Source organism: Lacerta agilis, chromosome 15, assembly GCF_009819535.1.
Source record: "Lacerta agilis isolate rLacAgi1 chromosome 15, rLacAgi1.pri, whole genome shotgun sequence".
Classification (NCBI taxonomy): domain Eukaryota; kingdom Metazoa; phylum Chordata; class Lepidosauria; order Squamata; family Lacertidae; genus Lacerta; species Lacerta agilis.
Window position 1 is genome coordinate 34,669,575 of NC_046326.1, and position 27,670 is coordinate 34,697,244.

A 27,670-nucleotide genomic window follows, 5' to 3' on the forward strand; every position below is an offset into this window, starting at 1 on the left:
GAGTGCAACCCCCCCCCCTCTATCTTTGATGTCAGTTAATAATTTAAATCTGATTCTAGGTTTTTTTCCTTGCCAAATGAATCTCGAAATTTTCCTTTGCCAATCTTTAAAAATTGCTACTCCTTTAATTATGGGTATCGTCTGAAATAAAAAAAGCATTCTTGGTAATATATTCATTTTAATTGCCGCTATTCTTCCTAATAGCGATAGTTTTAGCTTCTCCCACGTTTCCAGATCTCCCTTTATTTTGTTCCAGACCAAATCGTAGTTATCTTGAAAAAGATTAATATTTTTGTTCGTCAACCAGATCCCTAAATATTTAACTTTTTTGGCTACTTCGATTTCTGTTAGATCTTCTAATTTTTTAATTTTCTCGTTGTCCATATTTTTAGTCAACATTTTTGTTTTTTTCTTGTTTAATTTAAATCCCGCGAGTTGGCCAAACTCTTCAATTTCTTGCAATGCGGCATTGGTGCTTTCTTCCGGTTCCTCCAATGTCAAAACCAGGTCGTCCGCAAAGGCTTTTACTTTATGTTGTTTTTTCCCAATTGTTATTCCTTTGATCTTCTCAGATTCTCTTATACTTTTTAATAGGATTTCCAATACTGATATAAATAATAATGGCGATAATGGGCAGCCTTGTCGTGTTCCTTTAGAGATTTCTATATTTTCTGATACCACATTGTTTATTATTAATTTTGCTTTTTGTTCCTTATATATTGATTTGATACTTCTTAATATTTGTTCTCCAATATCCATTAACTCCAGATTCTTTATCATAAAGTCCCATTCAACGTTATCGAACGCTTTTTCTGCGTCTATAAATATCATCACAGCCTTCTTTTCATTCCTGACAGACAGGTATTCTATTATGTTTACTATATTTCTTACATTGTCTTTTAGTTGTCTGCCAGGCAAGAAACCGGCCTGATCTTCATTGATGGTCTTATTTAATATTCTCTTCATGCGGTTTGCTATTATACTTGTAAAGATTTTGTAATCTGTGTTTAATAGTGATATTGGTCTGTAGTTCTTCATCTGTAATATGTCTGAGTCTGGTTTGGGAATCAAAGTTATGTAAGCTTCCTTCCATGTCTGTGGTATCTCTCCTCTTTCCCATATATTATTCAATACTGCACTGAATGGTTCTATAAGAATACTACTGATTTTCTTATAATATTTCGCTGTGAATCCATCTGGCCCTGGTGATTTTCCACTTTTTAGGCCCTTTATCGCATTTAGTATTTCTTCCTTACTAATTTTCTCATTTAATTGGCTTTTCATTTCTGTTGGGATTTTCTGCACCCCTTTCCGATTTAAATATTCTTCAATTTTATCTATTTTTATTTTCCCTTTATTTTTATATAATTGTCTGTAAAAAATTTCGAATCCTTTTCTTATTTCCAATGGGTTTTCAATTTCCTTTTCCTCAATTTTAATCTTGTTTATAACACTTTGTTCCTTCCTTTTCTTTATTTGCCAAGATAACCATTTTCCCGGTTTATTCACGTGTTCAAAGCTCTTCTGCCTCATCCATTTTATTTTCCACTCTACCTCTTGGTTTATAATCAATGCAAATTGACTTTGTAATATTTTTATGTTTTGATTTACTTTCTGATCATTCGGTTTGGACACCAATATTTTCTCATTTTCCATAATTTTTTTCAAGATGTTTTCCTTTTCCTTCTCTTTAAACTTTTTTTTGAAACTATTTTTCTGTATGAAGAATCCCCTCATTACTGCTTTGCTGGTGTCCCATACAATATGTTCTTTTGTTTCTTTGTTTCTATTTAATTCAAAAAATTCTCTTAATTTCTCTTTAGCTTCATCCTCTATTCTTTGGTCGTCCAGCAAATTTTCATTGAGCCTCCATCTAAATGATTGTTCTTCCAGTCCTTTTATTTCACAATATATTGGATTATGATCCGATAGAGTCCTTGGTAAAATTTCATTTTTTTTTATTCTTGGCATTATTTCTTTTGAACTTATTACATAATCGATTCTTGCATTTGATTGTTTTGCCTCCTAATGATGTGTATATTCTTTTTCTAGTGGATGTTTTAATCTCCAGGTATCAACCAAATTGCAGTTCTCCATCATCGAGAAAAAGGTTTTAGGCAATTTTCCGTCTTTCGTTTCTGTTTTTTTTCCTACTTCTATCCATTTCTAAAGAAATTACTCCATTCATATCTCCTAATATTATTATTTTTTGGTCCATATATTCTAATAATTTTTCTTCCAATCCTTCATAGAATTTTGATTTGTTTCCATTGGGTGCATAGATTCCAACTAGAATTATCTTTTCTCCTTGCGTTTTGATCTGTACTGCTATTATTCTGCCTTCATCGTCTTTAAATAGTTGTTTGGCCTCAAGATGTTGTTTTATATATAGGACTACTCCCCTTTTTTTAGTCTTGTCCGATGTTATAAATTCATTTCCTAATTTCTTTTTAGTCAGTATTTTCCTGTGTTTTTTTGCAATGTGTGTTTCTTGCAGACATATAATGTCGAGTTTTTTCTTCTGTAATATATGTTCAATCTTGTTACGTTTTGATTTTTGGTTTAATCCGTTTACATTCCAATTCCATATCCTTAGTGTCATCTTTCAAATATATATATGTATATGTATATAAATACTGGTCTTCTTTCTTTGTTTTACTGTTCCTCTTGTTCTTCTTTTTCTTCCTCTTCCTCTTGTAGTTCCTCTTCTTCTTTGTTGCTGTCTCCTTCTTCTTCCTCTTCTTCTCCCGGTAGCGGTGCTGCTGTTGCTCCTTCTAGTATTTCTTCCTTTTTTTCTAGTTCTTTATACCTCCTCAGGAATTTAGTCACTTCTGGTAGTCCTTTTAATTTATGCTTTTTCTCTTTGTAGTAAAATGAAATCCCTTCCGGGAATTCCCATTTGAAGTCAATTTTGTTCCTTCTGAGTATCTGTGTTAATCGTTTATATTTCTCCCTTTTTTTCAACAGGTGCATGGGGATATCTTTAAATACTATTGTCATTGTATTGTCCATGTAGATTTTCTTTTCTCTGTTTTTCATAAGTATTAGGTCTCTCATTCCTCTATCTTTAAATATAATTAAACAATCTCCAGGGAATTTCTTTCCTTTTCTACTTTTTGTTTTTATTCTAAAGACGTTTGCAACATTTTCTGCAAATTCTTCCTTTTCCATCTCTAGCCATGCAGCTAGTTCGGTGATAATTTTTTCGGCGATATTCTCTCCCACTGTTTCTGGGATCGATCTCAGTCTTAAATTTTTTTCTCTCAATCTCATGTCCTGCATTGCAATCATATCCAGCATGTCTTCCTGTGTTCTGTTTACTTCTTGTATTGCGTTACTTAGTTTATCATCTTCTTTTCTTAACTCCTTTATATCTTTTTGTGTACGTTTCACCCCTTCTTCCACTTTTTGTGTTTTCTTTTCTACCTCTTGAACCTGTAATTTTAATTCTTTAACCGTCATATCCCACTTTTGTTCCATTTTTTCCAATTTATCTTCCACACTTTGTTTTGTATCTTTAATATCTTTTTTTAGCTCTGCTAGCATTTTTATAATTTCCTTTGAATCTTCTTGTTTTGAGCCACGTCTGTCTCCTGGTGTTGCTGAGCCTTTTACTCCATTTCTTTTTTCAGCCATTTTCCTTCTTTTATTTATTTTGTGTCTAACGCTGTTTTGCTTTATTGGCTATCTGTTACGAATATATCACTTCACTATTTAGAATATACACCTAGTTTGTTAAAGGCTCTCAAAATAACAACAATATAACTATTCACCAATCCCACTCATTCACTTATTCACCTGCCAAGTCTAAGTATATTAAGTATTACCAAGAGTAATTTTAAATGTTTCTAGAACCTTAACTTATTTCCTTCTATCACCAAATCCTTATTGGAAATATTTTAGAACAAAGTTAGGGATATATGTTAATAAAGTTCACAATAGAGTTCGTTAATAAAGTTCAAAAAGTGTCTCCTATTAGATCTTCTTTTTTCATGCCACTTGGTTGGCTAAATCCACTTCGGGAGATGGGAACCACCAAAGGGAATTGCTGTAAAGGAAAAGGTTATCAGGGAAAAGCAAAACAGTAGTTAATTAAATTGTATATCTTTGTGTCTTTATCCCTTCCACTTGGTTCCCTATCTACCCGCTTATTTTACTTTAATCTTTTACTTTTGTGTATGGATAAATGTGTATATAATTGTCAATAGCAGTTCTTTGTTCTAACTTGATGCCTTATTTTCTATTGTACATATTACATATTCATAGTCCATATGTAATATAAAATTGTCTCTTTTGTCTTTTCTGCCACTTGACGCTTCTGCCACTTGACTGGCTAAATCCACTTTAACAGGTTAAATAGTCCCACCAAGGTGCTCTAGCAAGTATTGACATACCCTTCCACAAAAATAAAAAGAGGGATTGAGAGAGACTTATGTCCAAAGAGAAGAAGAAAAGAAACAAATGGGGAATAGCCCCCCTCTGTAAAGAGAAGGGCAAAGTTTTATTCTTGCTGTTCCCAGTCCTTCTGCTTGATTCCCTCTTTAGTCTCTTGATGAATTATAATTTCTGCCACTTGTTTGGCTAAATCCACGGGTTTTTGCTATTAAATTCCCAATAGCCCAGGTATTCCAAACAATACAGCCCTCCGCTTCTTCCTCTGCCCCCCCACTCCGTTATGGCGGAGCTCAGGGCGAAGAGACAAGCCAGCTGTCACGTAGGCACCTTCCCGTCCTCCGCGTTCCTAGATCATTTTAAAGTTTTTACCTTACGGCTAATTCGCGGTTCGTTGCTTCTAAATGGCTTATAAAATGTTAGGCTTGTTGCTGGTACGGAATATCTTGTAACAGTGTCCTCTTATTTGTTCGATTGTAGCTTTTTTCTTTGATACTTTTGACACTTTTATATCTTTTACTGTAGCGGAGCTCCACGAAAGTGAAAGTAGTTGGAGAACTCTCCCTCCAGCAAGCTCCGTTTCAGCCGAAGACTCTATTTCTAGAGTCCCCAGTTTCGCATTAAATAAGACAGTCTTTTAAATTTTCCAATTGTTTCATACTGCTTTATCCTCGTTTTTAGGCTCACATGTAATATCTTCTTACCCTTTGCGCTATTTTAATATATATCTCCTCCCCCACCGTTGGGATTGTTCTCTTTTTTAAGTCCCGCTGTCCTCCGAATTTTTATAAACTGGTTCCAGTTCGGTTACCAACCTTTATGCGCTCTGATTCGGGTTTCTTATTTCATTGAGAGCCGGGTTGCGAAGCTAAGAAGACCTGAGGCTTCGTTTCAGACGTGCCGGAAAAATGGCTACCCGTATCGGTGTCTCAATCTCGCCCACCGCACAGCCTCCGAAAAAAGAAAAATTATCGGAGACCCTCCCGGTGGCGGAGAGACCCAACGATACTGCTGGGTTCCTGTCCTCAAAATACTCCTTTTGAGGCTTTATGGGGTGTCGCGGCGCCCTGCAAGCACCCCCTTTTTCCGTCTGAAACTGGACTCTGCCGCGAGAGCGGAGTCCCGTCTTCTTTCGCTTCTTCTCCCAACCGGAAGTCCGAAAAAGGTATTCCTTGTGAGGAGCGAGGGGAGAGAGGTCCTCCTCCTGAGGAGGAGGGTGACAGGAGGACTACTCGAGAGGAAGGGCTGGGAGGAGGTCCTGCTCACGAGGAGGGCAAGGAGAGAGGTCCTTCTCGGGAGGAGGACTGGGAGAGCAGCCCTTCACGAGAGGAAGTCTCTCTAAGTTACAGGGAACCCCAGCCACTTCTGTTGATGGACTCCTCCTCCTCTAGCATTTCTCCTGAGGTCTCTCCAAGGGAGGAGGAGGTGCAGAGGCTTGGAGACTCTGGGCAAAGACCCAGCAACGCCAGCCAGAGAGGATCGGAGGAAGAGCTGCCGCTTCCGGCGCCAGCACAGCATGGGGGGTTCAGGAGGCACCGCAGACGTCGTTTTAGGGTGCCGAGACTTTGGTGTTGGGTGGGAAACAGGAGAGCGGCACTTCCGGATTCTTCAAGTGACTGAGCAGTCATCTTTGGAACTAGCTCTACACTGTAAATAGAAATGCACAATAAATAGTCTTAGTAACAGAAGGCTCTGTCGTTACCCTGGGAAGGATCCTGACAGCATCAAACAATGCCTCTTTGCTACTATAGCTGTGAGTGAATGACCTCTTGGCATGTGCCACCCTACTTTTGCACGCAGAAAAAAAAAAAACAGGAAGCAGGGGACTGAGGGGGGGGAGTTCTCCAAACATTTCTCAGTTCACTATTAAGAGTGGCAGTAGCACAGCTTCTTGTCTGCCACTGTGACACGAGGAACTGTAGTGGCAGAAAGGTCACCACTATTTTTGTATCCTCCACAATGCCCAGGAACTTGCATCATTCCAGGGCACTGGGCAGATGGAGAATATTCAGGGGAAATTCTCTAAGGCGGCCTTTTTGGGGGAATGGTGGTAAGAAAGTTACAGTAATGATCAAATGGGCACAGGATTTAGGTCATAATATACAATTTGAAGACTGGATAAGATTCTGGAAAGTGAATTTGAAATTTACGGGTTGCATACCATTGAAAGAGAATTACATGAAAATGATGTATAGGTGGTACATTACACCAGTAAAACTGGCAAAAATGTATAGAACAGAACAAAAGAATTGTTGGAGGTGTAAAGAAGGGGAAGGTACATTTTATCATATGTGGTGGGATTGTAAGATTATTTTTTTAAAAAAAGGGGGAAATGATATACAACGAATTTTTTTTTTAAAAAAAAATGTTTAAAATAACATTTGTCAAAAAACCAGAAGCTTTTTTGTTAGGTATTTTAGGACAAGAGTTGCTGGAAAAAAAAAGGACATTATTCATGTATGCTACAACAGCGGCAAGAATCTTAATAGCTCAAAATGGGAAGACCGGAGAAGTACCATCAAAAACACGATGGCAAGAAAAGTTGATGAACTATCCAGAGTTAGCCTAGTTAATGGACAAACTGCGTGAAAGAAGAGTTTGGATTTGATATCCCGCTTTATCACTACCCGAAGGAGTCTCAAAGCGGCTCACAATCTCCTTTCCCTTCCTCCCCCACAACAAAGACTCTGTGAGGTGAGTGGGGATGAGAGACTTCAGAGAAGTGCGACTAGCCCAAGGTCACCCAGCAGCTGCATGTGGAGGAGTGGAGACGCGAACCCGGTTCACCAGATTACAAGTCTACCGCTCTTAACCACTACACCACACTGGACAATAGTGACTTTGAAAAAGAATGGGAACCCTTTACAATATATTTGGAGAAACAACAGAAAGAAATGGTCTCGCTGGCAGGATTTAAGTAAACATTTACAATTTTATTTGCAGAGAACAAGAAGTACAACAATGTGATAACACAGTATTGTATATAAACAGCAGAATGTAGCATCTGATGTAATAAACCAGAAATGGTAGTTGAGGGAAGTCAACGTGGGGGGGACGGACGAGTTGGAAAAGGTATGTTCAGCAATGATATTGGATTTTTGTTTTGAGAAAAGAAAATTAAGATAAAATATTTTTTTAAAAAAAAAGTTACAGGGGTGCCATCTCGCCCTCAGGATTGTGGGTGCCCGTTAATGCAATGCAGACATGCGGTGCCAGATGAACACACCTGGCTGGCACTTCCTCCTCCTCCTCTCCACAGCCAGCAGGGCACCCTTTTCTGCAGGGAGGGGCTTGGACTTGGGGGCAGAGAGACTCCCATCACGTCTGAGCCCCCTCCCAGAAAAGGGTGCCTCGCTCACTGGCTGTGGAGGTTGTGGAGCTGAACTGCTTCTCTCTCGGAGGCAGAGCCACTGCCACCTGCCGGCTTTTCTGATTGGTTTTGTGTGTGTCCAACCCCCCCACATTTATATTGTTTTGGGTGCCCAGGCATCCATGGCCCCCTGGAGTTGGCTCCCATGGAAAGTTATCAGAAATCTTATCAGGAAGGAAAAGGCCTCCTGAAAATAATTGACTCAGCTCCGGCCTATTAATCCACATCAGGCCCTGTTGCTTGGCAACCAGAAATTCAACAAGTAGTGGAAGGCTGGCCTTGAATGGCCTTGCAAAGACCCAGTCCACTTCCCTCCCCTTCACTTTGGAGACCAAGGAGAGCCAATCAGATTACATGGAGCTCTGACCAATCTAGGATCAGAATGGAATGATTACACCTTCATTCTCAAGGATCCCAATTCCCTGCTAGCCCTTCCTTGTTGGTGCAAAGAGAGATTCTGTTTAACATGAAGCATTTGAGTTGGTGTTCTGTTTTGTATTTTCCTTGCCTCCCTTTCCTTTCCCTCCCTCCCTCCCTCCCTTCTTTTTGCTTTTCACTTCTGCCCTGAGAAGTTTGTCTTATGAGGTGGCATGCAAATGTGATCATTAAACAAAACAAATAGCATGCATTGTTGCAAATACGTTCAGGCTAAGGGAGGGGAAATCTATCAGTTTCAATTTCTCAGTCGCTCATTTTTTAAAATCTTCAGTTCTCCACATTTTCACATGAAACTTCATCAGCACTTCAGTGCAAATTTCTTCATATACAGTGGCGCCTCGGGTTACAGACGCTTCAGGTTACAGACGCTTCAGGTGACAGAGACTCCGCTAACCCAGAAATAGTACCTCAGGTTAAGAACTTTGCTTCAGGATGAGAACAGAAATCGCGTGACAGCGGCACGGTGGCAACGGGAGGCCCCATTAGCTAAAGTGGTACCTCAGGTTAGGAACAGTTTCAGTTTAAGAAAAGACCTCCAGAACGAATTAAGTTCTTAACCCGAGGTAACACTGTATGCACATTTTTTTGCTTGCTGTTTTGCCTAATTGATTTTCCTGAACAGAATTTATTTTATAGGTTATTTTCATCAATATATGCATTTTTATGCATGATTTACCCTAGTATATGTATTACTGGGTTGAAGAACAGCAGTGCAAAGTTTGGATTTGTACCCTCGTAAATATGGCTGTGTATCTGCTCAAATACCTTTCTGGAAAGTGTACCGTAAATATGTTACGTTTGCCTTGAAAGATGAACTGGTTCAAATTCCCCCCCCCCCCAGTCCCCAGTCTCCAGCTGAGAGAAGCCTGATTAGTTTCCCCAGGAAACTTGCTGAGCGCCCTTCAATTGAGGGGCACCGTCTTGCCAAGGTTTGCAGTGGACTCTGGTGAAGCAATTAGCAGTGCGCTTTATACAGTGTGTGCTTGTCTGAGAATGAATTGCTACACAAATAGCTTTTAGCTGTGTGGGAACCGGGACACAATTTGCAGTGCTATGTATCTGTATATATTTAGCCATGGTGGTATCACAGCCTCCTACATTTGTCAAGTGGAGGAAATGTGTTTCCGTGTCCTCTGGTGTTTGCATGTCTTAAATGTGGCTTGCAAATTACGTTGTGTGCCTTGCAGCAATAGGCCAAAGCATAGCAGGCTGCACTAGCGCATAGTACTGGAACGTACTGAACCTGATGAAAAAGACACTCCGCTCTTGCAGCGAGGCATTTTGAGATACTAGCCTAGGTGTTTCTGTCCCTTAGGTAAAAAGATATCACCACTGTGTGAACATTGGATTTGAATGGCTTTGAGATTTCGCTACAGACTTGCCAGAGTATTCAAGGAAGAAGCAAGGAGAGAAGCCAGGATCCATCTCCATCATCATCATCAATGTTGTACTAGCATTTGATGGTAGAAAGGATTTGAGGAGGGAACCACAATGATGATAAAGGGCCTTGAAGGCAAATCGTAAGAGGCTGTGCAATTCACCCCTACCTGTCTCCTAGCTGCAACTGGTCAAGCTATGGGGAAGGGCCAAATCATATTTCCTTTTCTCCAATCCATCTCCCATGTAGTGGTGGTGGGGCTTTAAGCTTTCCAGCCAGGCCTCTACAAATTCTGTCCCCAAAATGTCCCCAGATTTGCAAATCTGTCCCCACAAAACGTGGCAGCGGCATCCTCAGCAGCCCGGAGCCAGCCTGGTAGGGCAGTTGGCTCTGGCTGGCTCTAGGAGCTGCTCGCTGCCGTGGCGCCCGCCATTTTTCCTCGCCGGAAGTCCCCATATGAGGCAATAATCAATATATTTTATTTATAGACATATTTATGGATATATTTTTAGCCAATTTTGCACACACACCCTCACCTGTATCCCTGGCGGGGGCCCACCTCACCACCCCCTAGCTACGGCACTGCTGATGCTATCCCCGAAAAGGTAAAGGGACCCCTGACCATCAGGTCCAGTCACTGACGACTCTGGGGTTGTGGAGCTCATCTCGCTCTATAGGCCGAGGGAGCTGGCGTTTGTCCGCAGACAGCTTCCGGGTCATGTGGCCAGCATGACAAAGCCACTTCTGGGGAACCAGAGCAGCGCACGGAAACGCCGTTTACCTTCCCGCTGGAGCGGTCCCTATTTATCTACTTGCACTTTGATGTGCTTTCGAACTGCTAGGTGGGCAGGAGCTGGGACCGAGCAACGGGAGCTCACCCCGTGGCAGGGATTCGAACTGCCGACCTTCTGATCAGCAAGCCCTAGGCTCTGTAGTTTAACCCACAGCGCCATCTGGGTCCCCGAAAAAGCTTGTTGCAAATGGGTTTGCAAATGGGTTTGCTCGCTCGTCAACTAGTGACAGGTGCCTGAATATTCTGACCATGTCAGAAATCGTATATTTCTCAACACGGTCACAAAAGAATGTCTGCCATCTGCTTTGCATGCAGGAGGTCTTGGGTTCAATTTCCTCCCTTTCTGCGTAGGGCTGGGGAGTGACTCCAAAACTCCGAAGAGCTGCTGCCAGTCAGTGTAGACAACACTGAGCAAGGTGGAGCAATGGTCTGACTTGGTATAAGGCAGCTTCCTACAATAGGGTTGCCATATTTCAAAAAGTTAAAAAAAAAAACCAGACATCCCAGTAATGTCTGGGAAATCCCAGACGTAGGGCAGCCCACCTAAAATGATGAATAATAATTGTTTTCTTCCTCATCCTATGCAAGCGAGTGCCAGTTGCAATGATCATGTGCCTGTTTTATTGCTATTCCTCCACTGTTTTGGCACCCTTAGTCTTGGCAATCCAGCTTCAAGGTGCATTTATGCCCCCCCCCCGACACAGCCACCACCGGGCACTTCATCTGTTTTGAGTCACCATGTCCATAACCCGGGAAACTAAATATCTTGCTGAGTTTGAGATAGGGATTATTTCTGAGTTTCTTGTAGCAGATAATAGCATCACTAACACCTAAGGCGCTCTGTGGAGGTGTATCTGTCACTATCGTTCAGCTGCCAGAGTTAGCTACTGCAAAAAAGGGGGGTGTGATGTCCCTGGAATTTTAACAGCAGTTATTTGGACTTCCTATTTTGAGTGTGCACATGTGCCTATTTTATGGGGTCTTAATTCCCTACCTTGGTTTATAGTGTTGTATAGTGGTTAGAGTACCAGCCTAGAACCTGGGAGACCAGGGTTCAAATCCCTACTCAGTTATGCAGCTCACAAGGGGCCTTGGGCTAGTCATATTCTTCCATCCTAACCTACCTCACAGGGTCCTTGTGATGATAAAATGAGGGAAGTAGAACCATATATGCCACCCTGAGCTCCATTGAGGACAGGTGGGATAGGTAAAGGGACCCCTGACCATTAGGTCCAGTCGTGTCCGACTCTGGGGTTGCGGCGCTCATCTTTATGGTCCAGCTCTCACTTCCATACATTACTACTGGAGAAACCATAGCTTTAACTATATGGACCTTTGTCGGCAAGGTGATGTCTCTGCTTTTTAAGATGCTGTCTAGGTTTGTCATTGCTTTTCTCCCAAGAAGCAGGCATCTTTTAATTTCGTGACTGCTGTCACCTTCTACAGTGATCATGGAACCCAAGAAAGTAAAATCTCTCACTGCCTCCATTTCTTCCCCTTCTATTTGCCAGGAGGTGATGGGACCAGTGGCCATGATCTTAGTTTATTATTATTATTATTATTATTATTATTATTATTATTATTATTATTTGATGTTGAGCTTCAGACCATATTTTGTGCTCTCCTCTTTCACCCTCATTAAAAGGTTCTTTAATTCCTCCCCACTTTCTGCCATCAAGGTTGTGTCATCAGCATATCTGAGGTTGTTGACATTTCTTCCGGCAATCTTAATTCACTGTAGGTATACTAGCAATCAATTCCAAGAAGCATTTAGGGGCCTAGAGGAGCATCACTGAGACTAAGGAAGAGGAAGATGGCAGGCATCTGCATTTGTCGTAAGCAAGAAGGCAGGTGGCTGAGAGCAGACGGGGTTGGCCAATTCCCCCATTTGCCCCAATAATGCCGCCACTGATGCCTCCCTCTTGTGTGTGGTGCGATTTTTTGTTTCTACAGCTTTCAGAACATGGCAGAGTCCCAAGTCCCTTATCCCCAAACTACAAGTGTTAAAAGCTAGAAACCATGTATGCAGCACAGCTAAATCAGGCTGCTTGTGGGACTGCTAGGGTGTCTCAGTTCGGAGCAAGCCACGAATGCCTGGCTGTGCCACCGAGGATGTTAGCTTTCATTTGAGTTCACCAGGATGTTTCAATTTATTCTGGAAGACAGGCTCGGCATCTCCTGTGGGCCTCTGCTGCTTGTCTGAGGGGTTGATTCAGAGGAGGATGATGAGACTGTGTAACATGCATACTCAAGTATGTAAATATGTATTTACTATTGTGATTTCTGCACAGCGGGTTTAAAGTGGTTCTGCTCCCGATCTGTGACGGCAGGCCCAAAGGTGAGTTGGCCAGCTGCCATGAACTAAACTGGGGGGGGGCTGAGACAAAAGACCATGAAAGGACTCAGCTGCTGAATGCCGATGACAAAAATAATCAGGATCACTACCCAATTTGGGCAAGGAATTAAAGCATAACGTGCTTGGGGATTTGCACTTTATTTAGCCCATAAAGGGAAAGGGAAAGGGACCCCTGACCATTAGGTCCAGTTGCTGATGACTCTGGGGTTGCAGCGCTCATCTCGCTTTACTTGCTGAGGGAGCTGGCGTTTGTCCGCAGACAGCTTCTGGGTCATGTAGCCAGAATGACTAAGCCGCTTCTGGTGAACCAGAGCAGCGCATGGAAACACCGTTTACCTTCCCACTGGAGCGGTACCTATTTATCTACAGTGGTACCTCGGGTTACAGATGCTTCAGGTTACAGATGCTTCAGGTTACAGACTCCGCTAACCCAGAAATAGTACCTCGGGTTAAGAACTTTGCTTCAGGATGAGAACAGAAATCGGGCAGCAGCGGCGCAGCGGCAGTGGGAAGCCCCATTAGCTAAAGTGGTGCTTCAGGTTAAGAGCGATTTCAGGTTAAGAACGGACCTCCGGAACGAATTAAGTACGTAACCAGAGGTACCACTGTACTTGCACTTCGTGCTTTTGAACAGCTAGGTTTAGCTCATAGATATATCCTACAGTGGGGAGTTGGGATGAAGAATAAAAAGATGGATTTTGTTGTTGTTCAGCCGTTCAGTCGTGTCTGACTCTTCGTGACCCCATGGACCAGAGCACGCCAGGCACCCCTATCCTCCACTGCCTCCCGCAGTTTGGCCAAACTCATGCTAGTCGCTTCGAGAACGCTGTCCAGCCATCTCATCCTCTGTTGTCTCCTTCTCCTTGTGCCCTCCATCTTTCCCAACATCAGGGTCTTTTCAGGGTTTGATCTTTTTGCAGTCCATGGGACTCTCAAGAGTCTCCTCCAGCACCATAATTCAAAAGCATCAATTCTTCAGCGATCAGTCTTCTTTATGGTCCAGCTCTCACTTCCATACATTACTACTGGGAAAACCATAGCTTTAACTATACGGACCTTTGTTGGCATCTCTGCTTTTTAAGATGCTGTCTAGGTTTGTCATGGAGGGCACAAAGAGAAGGGGACGACGATGAGATGAGAGGATGAGATGGTTGGACAGTGTTCTCGAAGCGACTAGCATGAGTTTGGCCAAACTGCGGGAGGCAGTTGAGGATAGGGGTGCCTATAGGGGTGCCTGGCATGCTCTGGTCCATGGGGTCATGAAGAGTTGGACACGATTGAATGACTGAACGACAACAACAGCAGGTTCAGAAGTGACTCATCTTTCACACCTTCACTGTGGACAAATTCTCAGCTCTTCCAGGAGATACTCATCTGGCATGAAATAATATCCCACGTGAAGCCGTTCTCTAGTGAGAAACAGTCCTGATTTCTCCCCGCTTCCCTTTCCTATTGCTTCTTATCTTTTTGCATTTTTTATTCCTATAACGTGGAAAGTGCATATAAGAAGGGCACCAAGCAAACACATAGGCCACAAAATCACCAAGAAGTAAAATTATTGTGAGGAGACCAACAACTCAGACAGGTGAGACAGCAAAAGAGAGAGGAGGGCATGAGGAAGAGGCAAAAGGCCAAATAAGTTCAATCATTCTTCCAAATAAAATTGTACTGGACTGGAATGAGGCGATCCATCATGTGACTGTTCATGCAAGTCAAAAAAGGTCTCCCATGTGGCCACATATTTTTGTGGAGCAGCAGAGACCTTGTTGACTTTCTGTTTGCAGTTAGCTTCTCCAATGAAACTATAAATGAAGTCTTTTTATACCACTTTCAGTGTAAATGTTGAAGCATCCTTCCAGTCCCAGGTTTCAGTTAGATGGACTGTGTCCAGGGCTGGATCTAGACACATCAAAGAAGCGTTTCAGTTTAAAGCGTTGTAAATTTAAACAGGGAAAATAGGTACAGAAAAATGGGACTCCACGTCGCCGTCTGGTGGCACAATGTTATATCGCGCACACAACGCATCTCAATTGTGTTTTTTTCTTTACCAGTCTAGCTGAGTCCCAGGAGGATTATAATTAAAGGTCTGAGCAGCAAATGATGTTGCAGTATGAGTCAATCAAGGTGTGTTCTCAAGGTCCAGATGTGGCAACTGCAACAAGCTAGCCTTACTGTAATTATCACCTGCCCTAATGTCCCCCCTGCCTTCTGTGAATCTGTCACATTTTCTCCGCCTAAATCATAAAGGTATGTGGTGTTTTTAAAATGTTTTCAGTCACCCTTAAAGGTTTTTAGATGCTCCTAATTTTAGATGCTCTTGATTTTTTCCCCCTCCGCTCCTCCACATGCAGCTGCTGGGTGACCTTGGGCTAGTCACACTTCTTTGAAGTCTCTCAGCCCCACTCACCTCACAGAGTGTTTGTTGTGGGGGAGGAAGGGAAAGGAGAATGTTAGCCGCTTTGAGACTCCTTCGGGTAGTGATAAAGCGGGATATCAAATCCAAACTCCTCCTCCTCCTCCTCCTCCTCTTCTTCTTCTGGTCCCAGTTCTACTAAGATGGATGTTTCCAGAGGGTGATGCTTGGGGATTGTTCTTCGGCCCTATGGAGCCTTCAGTGTGGGGTTCCTCAGGGTTTAATGTTATTGAACATGCTATTTAACTTATGATGATGATGATGATGATGATTAGTATACCTATACCATAGAATCATAGAATCATAGAGTTGGAAGAGACCACAAGGGCCAGTCCAACCCCCTGCCAAGCAGGAAACACCATCAAAGCATTCCTGACAGATGGCTGTCAAGCCTCTGCTTAAAGACCTCCAAAGAAGGAGACTCCACCACACTCCTTGGCAGCAAATTCCACTGTCGGACAGCTCTCACCAGACTTCATCTGTAGTTCTCAGGGTGGTTCATAACATAAAATTATAATATAAAAAACACAAAATACATAATAAAAATAAGAATGAAAACCAGTAATGTCCCCCTCCCACAACACATTTAAAAGGGCATCAGAGGTTACTCAGCAAACAGCCTGGTTGAAGAGGATCATTTTAGCCTCACGCCTAAAAGTGCACAATGAAGGCGCCAGCCGAACCTCCTTGGGGAGAGCATTCCACAAATAGGGAGTCACCGCAGAAAAGGCTCGTTCTCATGTTGCATCCCTCTGGACCTCTTGTGGAGGGGGCACATGAAAAAAGGCCTCAGAGGATGATCTCAGGATCCGGATAAGTTCCTAGGGAGACAGGTGATCCTGAGGTACTGGAGTCCTGAGCTGTCTACAAAAAACTCCTGAGTGGAGTCATCTAGTGTTTTGGAGTACATTGTCAGCAATATGCTGATGACAGCTCTACTTCTCGTTTACATCTGGAGGTGAGGCATTGGAAGTGCTGGACCGGTGTCTTGCCTTGGTAATGGACTGCGTGAGAGCTAACAAATTAAAGTGGTGTGTGTGTGTGTGTGTGAGAGAGAGAGAGAGAGAGAGAGAGAGAGAGAGAGAGCATAAGACACACACTGGGGCTCTGAAGGCACTTGGGACCTACAAGAAAGCAAGACAGGGTGGTTCTGATTTTAAGAGTGGGGAACCCTGTTGCAAAGAAGGGACCTTCTTCTGCATTCAACATCAGCTGCCCGGAAAGGTGTTATTTGGTGCTGATTAATACATATATTTGTCATTGCAAATAATGCACTGTACAAATACGATCTTGGAGTTCTGCCATTATTTTCAGAACACTCAGCACAGGCATAAATGATCCTCGAGCTGCACAGCCACAGGCGAACAAAAGGCTAACCTTGGCTGAAGAGCTCCGTCTCCTCCTCCAAAAAAATGCTCCATCACTAATTGCAACAGTAGAAAACTGTGTTCCCATCATCTGTGTCACTTTCAAGGTTTATCAGTCAGAACTTGGCTATAACTCTTTTCTTCATCTATCCTGTGTTTTCCACATATCCCTCTGAACATATTTCACATAGAACCATAGCGTTGGAGAGTTGGAAGGGACCAAAGACTCAGACCCTCTGCAAAGCAAGAATAAGAACTAAAGAGTCCCTGGCAGATGACCACCCATCACCTGCTGAAAAACCTGAAACGAAGGAGAGTCTATCACTCCCCAAGGCAGTCTTTTCTACTGTTGAACATCTCTTACCATCAGAAAGTTATTCCTCGTTTAATCAGAATCTCATTCCTTGTCATTTGAATCCATTGGTTTGAGTCCTGCCCTGTGGAGCAGCAGAAACAAGCTTGCTCCATCTTCCATGTGACACCCCTTCAGATGTTCAAAGATGGCTATTCTATCTCAGTCTCTCCTTCATGGATCACTGCCTTGAGAGTCCCATGTACTGCAAAAAGATCAAACTTATCCATCCTTAAAGAAATCAGCCCTGAGTGCTCACTGGAAGGACAGATCCTGAAGTTGAGGCTCCAGTACTTTGGCCACCTCATGAGAAGAGAAGACTCCCTGGAAAAGACCCTGATGTTGGGAAAGATGGAGGGTACAAGGAGAAGGCGACAACAGAGGACAAGATGGCTGGACAGTGTTCTCGAAGCTACTAACATGAGTCTGACTAAACTGCGGGAGGCAGTGGTGTGCCTGGCGTGCTCTGGTCCATGGGGTCACGAAGAGTCGGACACGACTGAACAACAAAAATCTCAGTCTTCTCTTCTCCAGCTAAGCATGCACAGCTCCTTCAACCATTCTTCATAAAGTTTGGTTTCCATATCCTTCATCATCTTGGTCACCCTCCTCAGCTTGTCATCATACCACCTCCAAGCTTCCCATTGTTTCAGGTTTTCATTAGGAGGTTTCGGAAAGCTATTCACTATGGGATGATTGCAATATTACTTCTACCCTAGGTAGAATCCCAGAAAATGACAGGCTCCATCCTGCTCCTTCTTGTGTCTCAGGCAAATGGTCCAAGCTTCTGTTTGGGAAAGGCCCTGCTTGGAACCTTGAGGAGCCACTGACACTCAGTATAGACAACACTGAGGCTGCATTCACATAGCAGTTTATTCCTTTCCCCCTGAGGTTTCCCTAACTGTTAACTCAAATATAGTGTAGAAATGTTCCTAGGACATAAAAGTCCCCTGCAGAAATCTAACTAAACGTAGTCCAAGTATGGCACTCATTTCCATGTTAATTGCTTCCAGGAAAAAATATGTGTTTGCAACCCCATTAACCCAGCAAATTGTGGTAGTAAAGTGATAAAAAAAATTAGACAAAATACCAGGATACAGTTCTTTTATCTGCCATTTTCATGGGTGAAACATGAGGGAAGAGAAGCACAGGTGTGTGGAAAGGATGGGGGGATATTGCCCAATGACGTCCATTGTTGTGCCACACCACGGAAAGTGGTGGGAATGAAATTTAAGGCAGCATGCTGGTGTGTATCACTGAAAAATCCACAGATCACTAATGCAACAGGAACTGCAGTGTGAAGGGAACATTGGAAAACAGAACAGAGGCACTAGCGTTAATCAGGGAAAAATGACACATTGCTTCCCACTTCTGAATGCACCTTGAGTGAGTTGAACCAATGTGTTGATCCAGTACAAGGGAGAATTCTGCAAAAAAATATTCCCCTCTGAAATTCCACTTTTAATAGATGGATAGAAGAGGTCCCCCCCCATTTCAGGGAATAGACTCCTATGATGAAAAGTGTTGAAAAGTCTTAAACAAATATGTAATTTGTGTGAGTAATGTCCTGTGCTTAGCAATACAAAGAAAAGCTTTATATATTGACAGGGTTTATGGGGACAAAAAAACCAATTCATTGAGTATCTCTCTTTCACTTACTACTATCATTTATTAGGAGAGAATTTTGAGCACAATGAAAACAGGGAGTAATTTAGAGGGGAACGAAAAAAGCACCTCCAATAAGGATATTAAACGAAAGCCATAGATTTCGATCTCTGATTCTTTAATATCCTCTTTTGTCAGGCTTGCAGATACTTTTCAGGAGAAAAAAAATATTGTATAGGACATTTCAGATTAGACCAGCTATTCAGGAGCTCAGGAGCTGCAAGAAATGTGGCTCTAGATGAACTTACCACCAGGAATGGACCGATGGGACTTGGGGAGATTGTTGCTCCTTCTCCAAGGCTTCCTGAAATTCAGCTTGCTCAAGGAAGGTCTGTAGCTCAGTGCTGTGCTTGGAACACAGGAGGACCCAGGTATAATCCCTGGCATCTCCAGGTAGGGCTGGAAATGTCTCCTATCTGAGGGACTGTTTATTTTGTTGTGCTCTTGCAGTTTCAACAGGAGCTAGTACTGTGTTTGACCATGGGAACACAGCTCAATGATAGAGTGTCTGCCTCGCATGCAGCTGCTCCCAGGTTCAATCCCTGGCATCGCCAACTAGGACTCGCCCCATTCTGAAATCCTGGAGAGCTGCTGCCACTCAATGTAAGTCAGTACAGTGGTACCTTGGTTCTCAAACTCAATCTGTTCCAGAAGTCCATTCCAAAACCAAAGCGTTCCAAAACCAAACTCGCCTTCCCATAGAAAGTAATGCAAAATGGGTTAATCCGTTCCAGACTTTTAAAAACAGCCCCTAAAACAGCAATTTAACATGAATTTTACTATCTAACAAGACCATTGGTGCATAAAATGAAAGCAATAAACAATGTACTGCAGTCGCACGGCCAATCCATCAGTAGCTGAACTGGGTTCTACACAGGTGTTGGTCTGCCATAGTCGAAGCAAAATAGAAAATTCTTTCCAGTAGCACCTTAGAGACCAACTGAGTTTGTTCTCGGTATGAGCTTTCGTGTGCATGCACACGAAAGCTCATACCAAGAACAAACTCAGTTGGTCTCTAAGGTGCTACTGGAAAGAATTTTCTATTTTGCTTGTGTTACACACAGTCCCAAAAAGAAAAACCAAAAAGCCTCAAAAACAAACATGCAAACTACATAGCAAAAACAGACAGACCTCAGCGTAACACTCAAAACGGAAGTGTGGCACTCAAATCGGAAGCGTAACACTCAAAACGAAGCACGTTTGGCTTCTGAAAAAAAGTTCTCAACACCTGGAACACTTACTCCCGGGTTTGCAGTGTTTGGGTTTCAAGTTGTTTGGGTACCAAGGAGTTTGAATACCAAGGTACCACTGTACTGATGATCTGGTTCAATATCAAGCACCTTCCTATCTTCCTATTTCTTCCTCCCATTCTTCAGTTCCCCAGACCACCTGAATGAAGCTCACCAAATGCAGGAGACCCATGGACCACACTGTGGGAACACCCCTGAAGACGTAGTTGGCTGGCACCCTGAACGGGAGCACTTCATGCGGTAATATTTTGTAGCAGGGCCCACGTGTAGGGGGAAATGCCAGTATTTGCTACGATTGGAAAATTGCATGAGAAGAAGCAGGTGTCATGTTCACTTCCCCACACTCTGCCCCACACAGTTGTGTCTCAGCCAGGGTAATTCCCCTGGGTGAGAAGTCCCTGGCCTCTACCAATTGGCACCACGAAGAAAGCCAGGGTACGATTTTGCTGATTACCTATTTAAACCCCAAAATGTTAGGCACCGCTCCCCCATAAAGGAGGCTTCATAAGGGAGGGCAGGATCAGGTGACATCTTAATTCCATTTTAATGTTAAAGGGGGTCTGGTTAAATTGGCAGTTTAAAAAGAACATTAAAAAGCCATTTAGAAAGTTAAATAAGCACAGCTGTAGAAACAAAAAAACCACGTGGGCCAGATGACGTACTCTCCAACATTTCTCTGACGAAAATAGGAACATCCCATTCCATAATTATAATTTTACTATTTATACCCTGCACATCTTATTGGGTTGTTCTAGCACCCTGGGTAGCTTCCAACATATATATAAAAAACACAATAAAACATTTTTTTAAAAAAAATCCCTATACAGGATTGCCTTCAGACAGCTCGGGGGTTGGATAACTCCATACCCTCCAACATTTCTCCAATGAAAATAGGGACATCCAGAGGAAAAGCGGGACATTTTGGAATCAAATCTGAAATCTGGATGGCTTCTCTAAATCAGGGACGTCCCTGGAAAATAGGGACACTTGGAGGGTCTGAGATGAATGTTTGGTGATTGGGGAGATCATGACATTAGGGGTGCTTTTGACCAAAGCTTGCATGGAATTTTACAAAAATAATAATTTCTTACAGCTCTATAGTAAGTCTCACCTAGACCACTTCCCATTCCTACACTTCTATGATCATTAGCCTTAAAAGAATGTGGGTCAAAGCACCATTGCATTGCAACCCTTCTAGAACCGTAGCTTTTCTTTCCCCCAAAGCCATGAGGGCTAGGAGCATGATCATTTTAAATCAGAGACATAAGCAAGTATTTGGCGTGGCAAAGTTTGTGGTGCATATATACTTGCAACACGGTGTTTGAGCTATAGCTCCTACCCAAACAATACCTTATTGCAACGATATTTGCTCCAGAAATATTTGCTGCACCAAATACCGGTACTTTGCAGAGGTCCCTAATTCAATCCCTGGCATCTTCTGGTAAGCCTGGGAAACTCTCCTGCCTGGAACACTGGGGAGCTGTTTTCACTAAGTGTGGCCAGTATTGGACCAATGATCTAGTTTGGTGTCATCAGCTTCCTTCCTGCCTATGGCAGCCAAGTGCTGTTGTGCTCCTGTCCAGCTTGGAGGCTTCCCATAGGCATCCAGTTGGCTGAACTGTATGAGCCATTGGCCTGTTCATCTTATGTTCTTACCAAGTATGGATGGGGCCACTGATGCAACTCTTCCTGTGAACTAAGGAACTACTTACCTGGTAACTCCAGTCTATGGGGTGTTGCCCTTCTTGCAGTAGTCTTGCTGGCTAGTTAGTAGCAGCAATGGCTGGTGCCCATTGGGACCGGTGGGGCAGAAGGCAGGGAGACCAAGGGGCAGATGGAGGGAGTGCCAATGGCAGGCAGTGCCAACTTATTCTGGTTTTGTCCCCATCCGTATCCTTGCTGACATCTACAAGGCAATTGCACTGTAATCTACATATTAATCCAACAAGTGAAGATCGGTTTGCTTAAAAATGAGAAACAAATTAATTCCATTAACGTGCCTAGCTGTAGTCTGTTCCCTGAGCTCCATAGAAACCACTTCTTTGAGTGCCGCCCTTGCCAGAATTAAAGTGGGTGGCAATTAGAGAGAGGTCTTGGATTCCAGCATCATTAGACACCAAGACTTCATGCTTCTGAGCAGGGTAATGTGAATACCATAGCCATCTCTACTGGAGAAATTTCAGCTCTTCAGCCAGTGGCAAGTGGTTGCTATTGAGGCTGGTGGGGCAGAAAGCAGGGAGGGCAACAGAAGGTGGCACCAGAGGTAATGACAGGTAGAACCAACTCATTCTAGGTTTGTCCCCCTTCTCCTCCTCCTCCTCCTCCTCCTCCTCCTCCTCCTCCTCCTCCCTGCTGAATTCCACTGAGACATGAAGAGGAGGAGGAGACTGACAGGAAGCCCCACCCCTTGGACTGGTTGCAAGTAAGAAAGCTGGCAAGATGGATGCTGGCTGGGGACCGACTGAGGTTGGTGGGGCAGAACCCTACTCGACCTTATGGACCAGCCTCCACTGTCTTCAGCTCCTCCTCTATGTCAAACATGTACTCCCAAAATTCTCTGTGCTGTTTGTCAGCAGTAAAATAGGGGCGGGGATAGATAATTCCATTGAAAGCTAACTTGGTGGGGAAGTAGAATTCTCCAACCGTTGGGGCAAAGTTAAGGGAGAAACGAAATTCGCAGATAATCCCTTGCAACAGTATCTTCTGAGAGCTTAACTCTAATTGCACCACCTCTGAAACAATCACAATGCACTTTTTTCCATGCGAAAATGCCTATTTAGTCTAATAAATCACACTGGCTAAAGGACAGCTAGCGATGCCACGGCCAACATGCCACCAGAATCAATAAATAAACTGTATTTGTGCTGCTGTGCAAAGCACATCTCCCTGTAAACATGTTTTGCAAGGGAGGTGAACTGACGGGGAAAGCCGCAAGACGAAAAGCAGACTTCCAACTTGTGGTACTTGTACTTATGAAGTCAACTTTTCATTCTCATTGTGCAAAATTCTATTTGGGCAGAAAGCCCTAAGGAATTGCCACTGGTGGGCCTCAGTCATTTTCAGCCTTCTCAAGTGGACACAGTGGAGAAGGTAGAAAGTTTTGAGAACCCCATCTATTAAGTGATGCTGTTGTTTAGTTGATGTTTAACTTATCTCCATCCATTTCCTGCTTTTGGGGAGAACAAGGGAGAGGAAATATCTATGTCCAGGAAAAAGTTGGCCATCAACGTTTACTTCCCTGCCATTAGTAAGAGAGTGTATTCTATTCAAGCACAGCACATCACCCACCTGTGATACAGTGAAGCTGACAGAAAGACGTGTTCATTATCCTTCCTTTGTATTATACAAAACAATCCCCTCAATGGAGATAAAGCAGATTCGAGTGTTGATCTTACTAACCTTCCAAGTCAGTTGAGCGGCCTAACCTATTATCATCTCAGCGTGAATTCAGCGGCAAAGACATCACTTGGCACCAAGCAGAAACAAGATGCGAACCCGGCCAGGAATTCCACATGAAGAGCCTTGCTTTCATTTTGTTGTATTAAGGCACAAGGCAGCTGCACTTCTGCAAGGAAAACGGGAAGAAGGGGCTTATTGGGGGTTGCCTTTCAGATATTTTCCACATTGCTTGGGTCTGCTCGTGCATATTGCGTATTAATAGTTGTCGCACACAACACCCGGAGCAAATTACTGTTACTGAGAAGGAGCTGCCATCTGTACCCAGATTATACTGGAGAGAAGAAGGATGGCCTTATGGGAAGGATACTCAATGGGCCAGATTGCTCATTGGAGTTTAAGATTTCAAATGTGCAAAGAGCAGGAAGGACAGTAGCAAATGGCCGGTCTGTTTGATGTGCAGATGTGTAGCACGACCCTTGATTTTAGCTTAGAAAAAGCATTAAGGGGGGTTCAGATAACCCATCCCACTGAAAGAATGCAAGCTATTAAAACTATGTGAAATATACTCGGAGTCTTGTGTGAATTTCATGCTCTTTATTCAGCTCATAGTAGTGAGGACTGCAGTTCCCCCAAAATGTTTGCTTTATATACACTATTTACACAATGGGCCCCATGTGATTGGCTAATTCCGGGATACTCCTGTATGCCAATCGGAGTGCGGATTCACTTCCACCTGGAGCTGGATTGGGTGGCTCCTGCGGACCAATCAGACTGCTGCAATCTCAATCCTATTGTTCTGGGACCAGTCAGACTGCTGCAGTTTGGATCCTATTCAACTCAGTACATAACACTATGCATAGCATGGAGGTAGCAGATAGAGAGAGGCTTCCCCCCCCACTCTCATAACTCAGAGACATCCAATGAAGGGTCCAGGACAAACCAAAAGAAGAAGAAGAAGAAGAAGAAGAAGAAGAAGAAGAAGAAGAAGAAGAAGAAGAAGAAGAAGAAGAAGAAGAAAGCACATCTTCAGTTTATAGTTAAACTCACTTCCACAGGAAGCAGCAATGGCCACCAACCTGGGTGGCTTTAAAAGAGGATTAGACAAATTCATGGAGGGAGAGGGCTATCGGTGGCTAATAATAATAATAATAATAATACCCCGCCCATCCGGCTGGGTTTCCCCAGCCACTCTAGCCATGATAGCTATGTTCTGCCTCTTTGGTCATTCCCTGAGTTGCTGAGGCTCAGGTGACAACAACAAGCAAATACGTGCAAGCACCTTGCGTTCCTTGGAAATAATAATAATAATAATAATAATAATAATAATAATAATAATAATTTTATTTATACCCCGCCCTTCCCAGCCAGAAAACCGGGCTCAGGGCGGCTAACATCAATTAAAATCACAGCAAGAAACATAAAAACGATCAATTTAAAATAACAGATTAAAATACAAATTTAAAAATTCAATTAAAACTGCAGGTCTCAATTTCAAAAATCATTCACTAGGCAAGCATTCATCATAATGAGTCCAATATTTCTATTGATTCCTATGGGGAACGTTTCTAATCCCTGATTTGTCCAATCTCTCCTGCCTCCCTTACCGCCATGCTTTCTTCCTGAAATGGCTGCAGCCAACCAGCAAAAGAGAGACAAAGGGAAAATGGATTTCTCCTGTCTTTCCTCTGATTCGTCTGATCTCTCTCCCTCTGTGGTTTCTGCCCAAAAATGGCTGCTGCTGAACAGCAAAACGCAGACATGTAAGGAAGTGGGCAAACTTCAGCTGTTTGGATATCTGAATCTGCGGTGTGTATAGTGATGTTTGGGCATATTTTTTAATATTTGGATAAGTGATTTATTTATTTATTGCATTACAAGCAGATTGATAGTGGGCCCTGTGTATACAGTGCTACCTCGGGTTAAGAACTTAATTCGTTCTGGAGGTCCGTTCTTAACCTAAAATTGTTATTAACCTGAAGCAGCACTTTAGCTAATGGGGCCTCCCGCTGTCGCTGCGCCGCCAGAGCACGATTTCTGTTCTTATCCTGAAGCGTTATTTCTGGGTTAGCGGAGTCTGCAACCTGAGGTACCACTGTATATAGTTATTATGTTGTTGTTGTTGTTGTTGTACATTTTGTGTTTTTATATTGTAAACCATCATGTGATCTTTGGGTGAAGAATGGTATCTAAATTTAATAAACAGCAAGAAGAAGAGGTGCTGGGCAGGGAGGAAATGGCTGTACTGCAGTCACAACCCACTAGGTGAGTTGGATGAACCTACGCAGGACCCCCATTGTCAAAAGCGGGGACCCTTTCAATTGCTTGCAAACAGAACTGTGAAATTGGCATGGGTATTCCTACATTTGCACAGCCATATTGAAAAGAAACACCTTCTTGCTGTAGCTCTTTATAATCTGCTGCTGAATGGTTGGTATCTCCACACACACACATACCCCCGCTCATGTGTGTGCAGATATCAGTGGCATAGCGTGGGTTGCCAGTGCCCGGGGCCTCACAGGTTGGGTGGGTGGGAGGGAGGGAGACAGGCAGAGTATGCATATGCATTCAACTGCCTAACAGTGTCCACGTCACCCAGGATATCACATCCACAGAGATTAGAAAAGAAGAGTTGCTTCGTTGTCTGGAGAGGTCATTTCCTGGTTCACACGGAGAAGCTGTTTTCAGTGGAACCCAGTGACGGAAGTGCACAGCTGTATGGAGGCAGCACCAGGTGCTGAAATGTGCTCCTAACAATTTTGCACATGGGGCAACCACCCCTGTGCCCCCCATTATGCCATGCCACTGGTAGATATAGGTAAAATCTACAGTGGAACAAGGAATTCAAAGGTTCTATTTCACCCTCTCTTATAACATTGAAGTAGAGGCTTAAATCCATTTAAAAATTCCCAACCGAAAGGGCACTAAAGTGTGTGTGTGTGTGTGTGTGTGTGTGTGTATTCTGACCTGTTAATAAAAGACTAAAAGGTGCACATTAATATAAATATTTATATTCTGCTGTGCCATATTAGCACTTACGGATAATCTATCTCCCCTGCTAATGGTTCTGAGTAAAATGTGCAGTCAGTGCGGCTGACTTTTTGAGGAGTTATTGCTGTATTGCTTCATCTTAGTCATCCCCACAGCCCCTTTCTTAGTGATTGATATGAGAGAGAGCGTACTTCCTTAAAATATCTATATTTCTTTTCCCCATATGTGCTTCTATAGCCTGGTGAAAGCTTTGGCTTAGCTACGAACTTTGCAGCCCATTAAAATCAGCAGGAGAAGACCTGGCAGGCAGGAGACAATGACATTCCAACTCACAATGGGGCTGAGGTGAAATTCAGGAGCCACAAAACTGTTACAGTTCAGGGAGCATTATTGTGTGGGGAGGTGTTGTGCTATGTGTGCACTCTGTCTGGGGCTGTGTGGGGAGAAAAGGGTGAACTGACAGGAGGGGTGTTGCAGAATTCTGACAAAAACAGAAATGGGAGCAAGGACGGCTACTGTTCGCTTGCATTTGGAATGGAAAGCAATCTGGCAGACATGTCCACAAATGATACACAGTTGGTTATATCCCCATCCCATTTGCACTGTGTTTCCTGCGTGCTGAAATGAATGGGGTGGAATAATGTAATGACAACACGATTTAGGGAATGAAATAAGTAAGTTAAGGGATTTCTCCACAGCAGGCAGCAAACAACTTTGTTCTTGGGGGAAGACGAAATGCAGCAGAAAGGAAACAGTGCAGAATGCAACAAATACAGGGCGGGATAGAAAATAGCACCTTCTTATATCCCTAGATGCCAGTAAGGATGGAAGGGTCAATCTATTTCTAGTCTGTGCCACTTTCAGATATGTTCATTCATATGTCCACTCCCTTTATTTCTCTCTCTCTCTCTCTCTCTCTCTCTCTCTCTCTGTGTGTGTGTGTGTGTGTATGTGTGTGTGTTGTTCAGTCGTTCAGTCGTGTCTGACTCTTCGTGACCCCATGGACCAGAGCACGCCAGGCTCGCCTATCTTTCACTGCCTCCCGCAGTTTGGCCAAACTCATGCCAGTTGCTTTCAGAACACTGTCCAACCATCTCATCCTCTGTCGTCCCCTTCTCCTTGTGCCCTCCATCTTTCCCAACATCAGGGTCTTTTCCAGGAAGTCTTCTCTTCTCATGAGGGGGCCAAAGTACTGGAGCCTCAACTTCAGGATCTGTCCTTCCAGTGAGCGCTCAGGGCTGATTTCTTTAAGGATGGATAAGTTTGATCTTTTTGCAGTCCGTGGGACTCTCAAGAGTCTCCTCCAGCACCATAATTCAAAAGCATCAATTCTTCGGTGTGTGTGTGTGTGTGTGTGTGTGTGTGTGTGTGTGTGTGTGTGTGTGTATATATACCAACCCACATTTACAAAAGGAAAATAGAAAATTGCTGAACGTTTTTGTATTACCGGTAAATATTATTAAAATGCTTTTTTATGTATTATCCCACAAAATTCACATTGTTATATGT